The sequence below is a fragment of the Haliotis asinina genome, chromosome 13 (assembly GCF_037392515.1).
Source record: "Haliotis asinina isolate JCU_RB_2024 chromosome 13, JCU_Hal_asi_v2, whole genome shotgun sequence".
Taxonomy (NCBI): domain Eukaryota; kingdom Metazoa; phylum Mollusca; class Gastropoda; order Lepetellida; family Haliotidae; genus Haliotis; species Haliotis asinina.
Window position 1 is genome coordinate 32,394,032 of NC_090292.1, and position 12,262 is coordinate 32,406,293.

The following is a 12,262-nucleotide window of genomic DNA, read 5'->3' on the forward strand; positions in this document are numbered from 1 at the left end:
CCTATCCTCTCGGGATCGTCCCCTCGCCTGCTATGCAACACCAACCTGTCGCTCTGCTTCCGACACTATCACCCATCTCTAGGCAAAAGTCAGCAGAGTCTACACTTGCTCACGGGCAAATCAAGACTCGAACGGGTTTGCCTGCGCCAGCTACCGTTTCACCATCATCGACTCTCCTCTCGGGATCGTCCCCTCGCCTGCTATGCAACACCAGCCTTTCGATCTGCTTCCGACACTATCACCCATCTCTAGGCAAAAGTCAGCAGAGTCTACACTTGCTCACGGGCAAATCAAGACTCGAACGGGTTTGCCTGCGCCAGCTACCGTTTCACCATCATCGACTCTCCTCTCGGGATCGTCCCCTCGCCTGCTATGCAACACCAGCCTGTCGATCTGCTTCCGACACTATCACCCATCTCTAGGTAAAAGTCAGCAGAGTCTACACTTGCTCACGGGCAAATCAAGACTCGAACGGGTTTGCCTGCGCCAGCTACCGTTTTACCATCATCGCCTCTCGTCTCGAGGTCGCCCCCTCAACCTCTGTGCAACACCAGTGTTTTGCCTGCTTCGTGGCTGAGACATCGCCTGCTTCTAGGTAAAATCACCGGCGTATGCACTTGCTCACGGGCGAATCAAGACTCGAACCGGTTCGCTGCGCCAGCTACCCTGTCACCATCATCGCCTATCCTCTCGGGATCGTCCCCTCGCCTGCTATGCAACACCAACCTGTCGCTCTGCTTCCGACACTATCACCCATCTCTAGGCAAAAGTCAGCAGAGTCTACACTTGCTCACGGGCAAATCAAGACTCGAACGGGTTTGCCTGCGCCAGCTACCGTTTCACCATCATCGACTCTCCTCTCGGGATCGTCCCCTCAACCTCTGTGCAACACCAGTGTTTTGCCTGCTTCGTGGCTGAGACATCGCCTGCTTCTAGGTAAAATCACCGGCGTATGCACTTGCTCACGGGCGAATCAAGACTCGAACCGGTTCGCTGCGCCAGCTACCCTGTCACCATCATCGCCTATCCTCTCGGGATCGTCCCCTCGCCTGCTATGCAACACCAACCTGTCGCTCTGCTTCCGACACTATCACCCATCTCTAGGCAAAAGTCAGCAGAGTCTACACTTGCTCACGGGCAAATCAAGACTCGAACGGGTTTGCCTGCGCCAGCTACCGTTTCACCATCATCGACTCTCCTCTCGGGATCGTCCCCTCGCCTGCTATGCAACACCAGCCTTTCGATCTGCTTCCGACACTATCACCCATCTCTAGGCAAAAGTCAGCAGAGTCTACACTTGCTCACGGGCAAATCAAGACTCGAACGGGTTTGCCTGCGCCAGCTACCGTTTCACCATCATCGACTCTCCTCTCGGGATCGTCCCCTCGCCTGCTATGCAACACCAGCCTGTCGATCTGCTTCCGACACTATCACCCATCTCTAGGTAAAAGTCAGCAGAGTCTACACTTGCTCACGGGCAAATCAAGACTCGAACGGGTTTGCCTGCGCCAGCTACCGTTTCACCATCATCGCCTCTCGTCTCGAGGTCGCCCCCTCAACCTCTGTGCAACACCAGTGTTTTGCCTGCTTCGTGGCTGAGACATCGCCTGCTTCTAGGTAAAATCACCGGCGTATGCACTTGCTCACGGGCGAATCAAGACTCGAACCGGTTCGCTGCGCCAGCTACCCTGTCACCATCATCGCCTATCCTCTCGGGATCGTCCCCTCGCCTGCTATGCAACACCAACCTGTCGCTCTGCTTCCGACACTATCACCCATCTCTAGGCAAAAGTCAGCAGAGTCTACACTTGCTCACGGGCAAATCAAGACTCGAACGGGTTTGCCTGCGCCAGCTACCGTTTCACCATCATCGACTCTCCTCTCGGGATCGTCCCCTCGCCTGCTATGCAACACCAGCCTTTCGATCTGCTTCCGACACTATCACCCATCTCTAGGCAAAAGTCAGCAGAGTCTACACTTGCTCACGGGCAAATCAAGACTCGAACGGGTTTGCCTGCGCCAGCTACCGTTTCACCATCATCGACTCTCCTCTCGGGATCGTCCCCTCGCCTGCTATGCAACACCAGCCTGTCGATCTGCTTCCGACACTATCACCCATCTCTAGGTAAAAGTCAGCAGAGTCTACACTTGCTCACGGGCAAATCAAGACTCGAACGGGTTTGCCTGCGCCAGCTACCGTTTTACCATCATCGCCTCTCGTCTCGAGGTCGCCCCCTCAACCTCTGTGCAACACCAGTGTTTTGCCTGCTTCGTGGCTGAGACATCGCCTGCTTCTAGGTAAAATCACCGGCGTATGCACTTGCTCACGGGCGAATCAAGACTCGAACCGGTTCGCTGCGCCAGCTACCCTGTCACCATCATCGCCTATCCTCTCGGGATCGTCCCCTCGCCTGCTATGCAACACCAACCTGTCGCTCTGCTTCCGACACTATCACCCATCTCTAGGCAAAAGTCAGCAGAGTCTACACTTGCTCACGGGCAAATCAAGACTCGAACGGGTTTGCCTGCGCCAGCTACCGTTTCACCATCATCGACTCTCCTCTCGGGATCGTCCCCTCAACCTCTGTGCAACACCAGTGTTTTGCCTGCTTCGTGGCTGAGACATCGCCTGCTTCTAGGTAAAATCACCGGCGTATGCACTTGCTCACGGGCGAATCAAGACTCGAACCGGTTCGCTGCGCCAGCTACCCTGTCACCATCATCGCCTATCCTCTCGGGATCGTCCCCTCGCCTGCTATGCAACACCAACCTGTCGCTCTGCTTCCGACACTATCACCCATCTCTAGGCAAAAGTCAGCAGAGTCTACACTTGCTCACGGGCAAATCAAGACTCGAACGGGTTTGCCTGCGCCAGCTACCGTTTCACCATCATCGACTCTCCTCTCGGGATCGTCCCCTCGCCTGCTATGCAACACCAGCCTTTCGATCTGCTTCCGACACTATCACCCATCTCTAGGCAAAAGTCAGCAGAGTCTACACTTGCTCACGGGCAAATCAAGACTCGAACGGGTTTGCCTGCGCCAGCTACCGTTTCACCATCATCGACTCTCCTCTCGGGATCGTCCCCTCGCCTGCTATGCAACACCAGCCTGTCGATCTGCTTCCGACACTATCACCCATCTCTAGGTAAAAGTCAGCAGAGTCTACACTTGCTCACGGGCAAATCAAGACTCGAACGGGTTTGCCTGCGCCAGCTACCGTTTTACCATCATCGCCTCTCGTCTCGAGGTCGCCCCCTCAACCTCTGTGCAACACCAGTGTTTTGCCTGCTTCGTGGCTGAGACATCGCCTGCTTCTAGGTAAAATCACCGGCGTATGCACTTGCTCACGGGCGAATCAAGACTCGAACCGGTTCGCTGCGCCAGCTACCCTGTCACCATCATCGCCTATCCTCTCGGGATCGTCCCCTCGCCTGCTATGCAACACCAACCTGTCGCTCTGCTTCCGACACTATCACCCATCTCTAGGCAAAAGTCAGCAGAGTCTACACTTGCTCACGGGCAAATCAAGACTCGAACGGGTTTGCCTGCGCCAGCTACCGTTTCACCATCATCGACTCTCCTCTCGGGATCGTCCCCTCGCCTGCTATGCAACACCAGCATATCGTTCTGCTTCTCGCAAACTCGCCATTGAGCCCCCTGTCAAGACTCGATAGTTTTCCGTTTTGCTACACCATGGCCGCTTATGGATCGAGCGTCTTCGGCAGAACGAATGATGAATAGTATGAACAACGTCGCGCGCCGTTGCTCACGCTAACCACCACGTCAACCAAGTGCTTGATCATGGTGGAGGTCGGAATTATCCCCCTATGCACAACCTTGATACTTTCCAACCTCCGTGGGCAGACGTAGAGGGCAGCGTCGCAATTTCCGCATCGCCGTTCCGTTCCCGTCCCGTCTACGTTCGTGCCCGGGGAACGTAGGCATTTTCCGAGCAGTGGCCAAGCTGGCTCGGGTTCCCCTTGTGTAGAAAAGTACGTAAATACGTTGGATAGTTAAACTTTCACCTGACGATAGTACACATTTTAAAAAGTTTAGATTTACTTTATTTGAAAAGATAGAGCAACGAAATTTTGCATGTACCTCCGCCATTAAATGGGCTTTCTGGCAATACCATCCAATTTGACATCTGACTTTTAGAAAAGAAGTTACATAGTATTTTTTTAAAAAGTACAGTAAAAAACGACTATTTTTTCGAACAAATTGTGCAATATACTTTACAATTTTCAGAATAGATGAAATCTGCTTACACCATTGTTGCCGTCACCAGAAGAGCTTTCTAATGATACCAAAAAATGTATGCTACAGACTAGAGTGCTGCAGTTAGAAGCAAAAAAGACGCAATAAGGCAACACGAGAGCAAATGCGCCATTGAAAGGCCGTAGACGCGAAAAGCGGCGGTATATACGGACGTGTGTAGCCTCTCCAAAAACCATTGTATATGTACATGTGATACGTCGTTAGAAGCAGATTTGAAAGGGCATTCATACGCATTATGGACATTTAGGAACGAGAAAACGATATAAAAATTATCAACGAAATTAACTTCCGATTACCGATCCGTTGACACGGAAATAGCATGCGGCAGTACATGCGGACAGCTATACACAACATTGCAGACGTGCATGTTATACATCGCTAGAAACCCCATGGAAAGACCTTTCAAATGAATCATAGACATAAGAAATCCAATGAGGGATAACGAAATTAGAACGAAAGTCTACTTCCGCTAACGGCGCCGTTGCGACGGAACTAACATGCGGCATCAAATCTGGACAGCTATACACAACATTGCAGACGTGCATGTTATACATCGCTAGAAACCCCATGGAAAGGCCTTTCAAATGAATCATAGATATAAGAAATCCAATGAGGGATAACGAAATTAGGACGAAAGCCTACTTCCGCTAACGGCGCCGTTGGGACGGAACTAACATGCGGCATTACATACGGACAGCTATACACAACATTGCAGACGTACATGTTATACATCGCTAGAAACCCCATGGAAAGACCTTTCAAATGAATCATAGACATAAGAAATCCAATGAGGGATAACGAAATTAGAACGAAAGTCTACTTCCGCTAACGGCGCCGTTGCGACGGAACTAACATGCGGCATCAAATCTGGACAGCTATACACAACATTGCAGACGTGCATGTTATACATCGCTAGAAACCCCATGGAAAGGCCTTTCAAATGAATCATAGATATAAGAAATCCAATGAGGGATAACGAAATTAGGACGAAAGCCTACTTCCGCTAACGGCGCCGTTGGGACGGAACTAACATGCGGCATTACATACGGACAGCTATACACAACATTGCAGACGTACATGTTATACATCGCTAGAAACCCCATGGAAAGACCTTTCAAATGAATCATAGATATAAGAAATCCAATGAGGGATAACGAAATTAGAACGAAAGTCTACTTCCGCTACCGGCGCCTTTGCGACGGAACTAACAAGCGGCATCAAATCTGGACAGCTATACACAACATTGCAGACGTGCATGTCATACATCGCCAGAAACCCCATGAAGAGACCTTTCAAATGAATCATAGATATTAGAAATCCAATGAGGGATAACGAAATTAGAACGAAAGTCTACTTCCGCTACCGGCGCCGCTGCGACGGAACGGACAAGCGGCATTACCTACGGACATGCCTAGCATCTTTGCTCAACGTCGCACATGCACATGCCATACACCACCAGAAGCGAATTGAAATGCTCTTTCTAATGAATATAAGATACTGAAAGTCGCATCAGACATGTACACATGATTAACCAAGAAATAACGCACTGATGGTGTTGGCGACGCACGGGACACGCGGCATGACACGCAGGCGTATGTAGCTTGCCATGCCAGTGCACATGGGCTTGTCTTACATCGTCTTGAAGCCCATTTGCATGGGCTTTCACATGCACTATAGATGTTAGGGATCTTCGAAAGGAGAGAGATATTATAAGGGGTTATTGGTGGGGTCGACATGAGTCGGCGGCGGAAGTCAAGCCGGATAGAAAAGCGGCACTATATGCAGACGGTTGCAGCTGTGCACAGCATTGCAGACTTGCATGTTATGCATCGCCAGAAACCCCATGAAGAGACCTTTCAAATGAATCATAGATATTAGAAATCCAATGAGGGATAACGAAATTAGAACGAAAGTCTACTTCCGCTACCGGCGCCGTTGCGACGGAACGGACAAGCGGCATTACCTACGGACATGCCTAGCATCTTTGCTCAACGTCGCACATGCACATGCCATACACCACCAGAAGCGAATTGAAATGCTCTTTCTAATGAATATAAGATACTGAAAGTCGCATCAGACATGTACACATGATTAACCAAGAAATAACGCACTGATGGTGTTGGCGACGCACGGGACACGCGGCATGACACGCAGACGTATGTAGCTTGCCATGCCAGTGCACATGGGCTTGTCTTACATCGTCTTGAAGCCCATTTGCATGGGCTTTCACATGCACTGTAGATGATAGCGATCTTCGAAAGGAGAGAGATATTATAAGGGGTTATTGGTGGGGTCGACATGAGTCGGCGGCGGAAGTCAAGCCGGATAGAAAAGCGGCACTATATGCAGACGGTTGCAGCTGTGCACAGCATTGCAGACTTGCATGTTATGCATCGCCAGAAACCCCATGAAGAGACCTTTCAAATGAATCATAGATATTAGAAATCCAATGAGGGATAACGAAATTAGAACGAAAGTCTACTTCCGCTACCGGCGACGTTGCGACGGAACGGACAAGCTGCATTACCTACGGACATGCCTAGCATCTTTGCTCAACGTCGCACATGCACATGCCATACACCACCAGAAGCGAATTGAAATGCTCTTTCTAATGAATATAAGATACTGAAAGTCGCATCAGACATGTACACATGATTAACCAAGAAATAACGCACTGATGGTGTTGGCGACGCACGGGACACGCGGCATGACACGCAGACGTATGTAGCTTGCCATGCCAGTGCACATGGGCTTGTCTTACATCGTCTTGAAGCCCATTTGCATGGGCTTTCACATGCACTGTAGATGATAGCGATCTTCGAAAGGAGAGAGATATTATAAGGGGTTATTGGTGGGGTCGACATGAGTCGGCGGCGGAAGTCAAGCCGGATAGAAAAGCGGCACTATATGCAGACGGTTGCAGCTGTGCACAGCATTGCAGACGTGCATGTTATGCATCGCCAGAAACCCCATGAAGAGACCTTTCAAATGAATCATAGATATTAGAAATCCAATGAGGGATAACGAAATTAGAACGAAAGTCTACTTCCGCTACCGGCGCCGTTGCGACGGAACGGACAAGCGGCATCACCTACGGACATGCCTAGCATCTTTGGTAGAAAGAAAATATAGCTGAAAAAGATATAGTATGTTAGATATATAAAGAATTGTATGTTTGAACCAAATATATCATGAAATAGACTTTTGCGAAACCACATGAACGAAACATTGCATTGCATTTGAAATTTGACTTATGTAGCGCAGAATGGATATAGAAAAATATATCTGAAAAAGACATAACACATTAGATACATAAAGAATTGTATAACTGAACCAAATACATTATGAGCTATTTGTGTTAACCAGCACTCACCACGTGGAGGTTGCTCATTTAAGAGTGCCATTTTTCTTCTCCTGCACCATTCCCACAACAGCAAGTTCGAACAGCGAACCCCTTTACTACTGCTGTATAAACCTAATGGGTCGAAACTGACATTAGGTTATGGAATTACAGGCTATAACCTACTACTTCTATCCTACGGTTTTGGTTTGATCTACTCTCTGGTCTAGTGTCATGTAGCTTTTCCTGCACCATTCCCACAACAGCAAGTTCGAACAGCGAACCCCTTTACTACTGCTGTATAAACCTAATGGGTCGAAACTGACATAAGGTTATGGAATTACAGGCTATAACCTACTACTTCTATCCTACGGGTTTGGCTTTATCAACTTTCCGGTCTACTTTCACTTTCATCTACTTGTTTCTCACCTTTTGGGCTTTATGAGCTTGCCTTTTCCTTTGCTTTTCCCTTTTCCCTTCCCCCTACCTTCAAGGGGGTGGGTCTGGGGCTGGAGCTGGCTGGAGGAATCTGTTGGAACTGACGCCGATGCAGATTCCTCAGCGTTTGATGTACCCGCTGCTTGTTGGATAACATCTTGCACAAAAGCACACTCACTAGCAGCCTGTAAGGGAGTCTTCTTAGCGTAGTACCTACTGACAGTCTTTTGGCCATGTGCAAGATAGTCACTGGCCATCTTACGTTTTGCAGCATCATCGGGATGCTGCCTTGCCACTTCAGTCTCCAAAGCTTTCCGAACATCCGTGGCCGTAAATGTCCTCCGTTCGTTTTCGAAGTTGGGTTTAAGGAAACCTCTTGTCCTCTGATAGCGGGCCAACTCGAGACACATATTCCCCACTTCAGTGCCGTCCACTCTCCTGAAGAAAGGCGATTTGTCCGGTAGAGCATCTTCAGGCATGTCACCACGTACATATTGACGGTAATCCCTGAACATGTCGTAATCCTCTTTGGACAAGCTTAGGGTGACCAGGAAGCTCATGGACGTCTTGTGGTCCATGAAAGAAAGTTGGTACCTCCCGGCAACACACCGTGCCTTATTGAAATCTGCCAACTTCATACACGACGGCACTGAAGGTCTTTGGGCATGTCCAAGTTGAATTATCCCACAAGACAAGTACCGCATCACCAGGCGCTGATCGTCCTCAGATGGAAGTTGATCTGCCTTGGCCCGGTCCAGGATGTCCCTCACCTCTTGTCTGGTTGCAGGATCGGTGTACCCCTTTTGAACAACGGAAATGGGCGGCGGTTGTTTGGTTTCATCTCTGAATTCTGTAACAGATTTACGGACCTCTTCGCGTTTATACTGGCTAGAGACACCTGTATATGAACAATGCGTAGCACTTGTAAACCTACGCAAATTATCGAAAACCCTTGGGGACATTTGAACGTACGTTTGGCAGTAGCTGAGAAAGGATTTGACAGCTGACATGTAATTTTTAATGCCACCTGCAGATACCCCATTTTGTGAAAGGACCGTGTTAAAATAATGAATTTCATCTACATGCTCAAATATATCAAAGTTGATACAAGCCATATTACTATTTGGGAAAACATGTTTTTGGATATAATAGAAAAACTTAGAAACGCGGCGACACGTGTCACCAGCATTACGCCCTGCTTTTTTAAGAATATTGGTTAAATATTGATAAAACCCTGAAAGTGTCGGCTCACTTTCAGGGAACCTATCGTATAAGCCAGTGTTTGTAAGATTAGCCCTGACTGTGTTTTGTTTGTAATTATACCGAGTACCACTTCTGGTAGACCCAGTTAAACCAGCACTGGTACTCGGCATTGGATTACTAGTTGAAGGAGAGGCTGCAGATGCGTCCTCTCCTTGAATTGTGTGGCCAAAGTGTTTAAGTACCCTGATGTAATCAGGGATTTGATTTTTGTTGACACTGTATGTGCCACAAAATGCCAGTAGAGCCGACATTGACACCAGCTGTGTAGCAGTATAGGACTCGCTACGGCGGCGATTTTGGGCGTGTATGGCGTGTAGACCAGGAGTAGAGCTACCAGGATAACATTGCTTTAAATGCGCGATGCCTTTGTAATATGTTTTACACTTTTGACAAACGACCGAAATGTTTGTGGAAGGCATACTTGATGATAGTGCTGGGACACTTACTTTCTGGGAATGATTGGTCTGGATGTCACAGTCTTGAACAAATTAAGAAATAAACTGCTTATACGATATGTCTATTTAGGGAATAAACCTAGTAATGTTGAGTATCAGTTTGATAAAGTGAGCAACGTAAATGACTGAAAAATGCAGAAATTAAGAACAAACGAGAAGAAATAAAAGTAAAGTTCACTTGCCAATGGTGATTGCCAGCGCTGACTGGTAGTGATCCACTAAGACACTTGGTCTGTGATGATGAAATTGCAGTGACATGCATTCCCTTATATTACCATGTCGCGGTCAGACAACCAATGGGATGGTTTAGATGAAGTTCACGTGGCCAAGCCGGATGTTTCTACGGGGGAGGAGGAAACTGGAAATTGTCCATCTCCATTCCATGCGTGATGTCCATTTGGAGGGGCAAGAGCATGCCAAAAGGTGTGAATTGCACATGCCAAAGGAATTTTATACGCAAAGTTGAAGTCAGTGGGGCGACGAGGTTTAAAATCACAAAGTAGCGGCATGTCAAAAGGAAGTGACCCAAGCTGAGTGATTATAACCATAAGAGAGCAAGGCAGGTGACGAAATTACAATTGCTGATAAATAGCATCTCCAGGGTACGAAGATGTGAACACAGACGAGTGATATGCAGCTAATCACGTAGTAATTAAGTTTACAGGAAGGTAGAGAAGAACGTGTACTCGTAGTATATACAATCAGTCCATGCGGACAGATCTGAAAGAAGTTATGAAAATAATGATGATAAGGAGTTGCGAACGCAACTCAGTAACTAAGTGGCCAGACAGAGGCGGCCTTTGTGATAAGTTACAGTTGTCAGAGCATGGCGCCATCTTGTCTGTTTGATGCGCGTCGTTACATAAGGGAACGTTTATTCGAATGCACAGTATACCTTGGCACATCCACATTGTCAAGGTATTACCGACCCCTTTTACACCATTGGTTTCTGATGCTGAAGTAACAGCTGAGGAAAGATGCGCGCCAGATCCCCAATTCTACCAGCCACACGCACAAGTACAGTTACATAATGCCGCGCATTCCTTGATTAAAAGACGTTCCTTGAATGCATATTATAACCTGGCATAGACGCACTTTCAAGGGCTTTCAGGTGCGTTTGAAACATTAAATGTTGGATGATTGATCGTGAAATTATAGGTGCCGTAACACTGACGGGAGACGTGCGCCAGACCCCCGACTTTAACCGCCATCAGCAGTTGCATAATGACGCGCATGGCTTGACTGTCTGAGGTGACACGAATATACGTCACACCTTGGCACAACCGCACTTTCAAGGGCTTTCCGATGCATTTTAAATCTTTCATTTTGGATGAAGGATAATGAAATAATAGCTGGCGGAAGGTACGCGCCAGATCTCCGTTTTTACCTACCAGTCGCACAAGAACAGTTACGTAATGACGCGCATTGCCTGATTATCTCATGTTGCTCGAACGCCCGTTATAATTTGGCAGAGCCGCACTTTCAAGGGCTTTCAGATGCATGTTAAACATTAAATTTTGGATGGTGGATCGTGAAATTATAGCTGCCGTAACACTGACGGGAGACGAGCGCCGGATCCCCGACTACTTTACCCGCCATTGGCGCAAATGCATTTACATAATGGCGCGCATTGCTTGACTCTCAGACGCGACTCGAATGCACATTACACCTTGGCAGAACCGCACTTTCAAGGGCTTTCCACCACCGTAAAAGTTTATATATTAAGACCACAGGCGTTGCTTCTATGGCTTTATTCCAGTTCGTTGCAACTTTAGCTCTGTCACGTATATTGATTCCTGTGTAGAGCGAATGTCTAATGTTGCACACCAGCATGTTGCACATTTCCAGAATCCCACATGAATGCCCTTGCAAATGCTTTGTAGTTGTAAATATTAACGACGCCGGTATAGCCGGTGAACAGATTTATGTAAATTCCGCCAATCTATATCACCTGCGGTATTTGTTGCATTTCGCACATGAAAACCCATGTAGCTCCACCACTAAATGCGCAACGTGTGCGTTTTATACACTGTCTGACACACGCTTTAACTGGCTTTCAAACGCAGTATAGAAATGCATTTTCTAAGGTGAATCGTAAGAGTGGTTGCCATTAGATCATGACCGGACTATGGTGGCATGATGACTACTGTGATATAGAAGAATTGAAGTTCAACAAAATTACACAAACCATCATGTCGGAGATTCAATCTGGACTGGTTACCAGGGGCACCATTAGAATCACGTTTGCATTTTTGGAGAGAGCGTTGGATCGGGTTTCCAACCATGTATAACATGCATAGATATCACAAAGTAAAAGGCTTCCAAAATACAATGGCGCGAGCGACTTCCACCGGAGGCTGGGTGGAAGAAAAGTCTTCCACCGAGACTCCTGTGGAAGAAATTCAGAAGGCCTAAAATCACGGAAACCTTAATTGCTGGGCTATAAATTTGCCAAAAAAGAAACGGAAAAATTCTACGTGACGCGC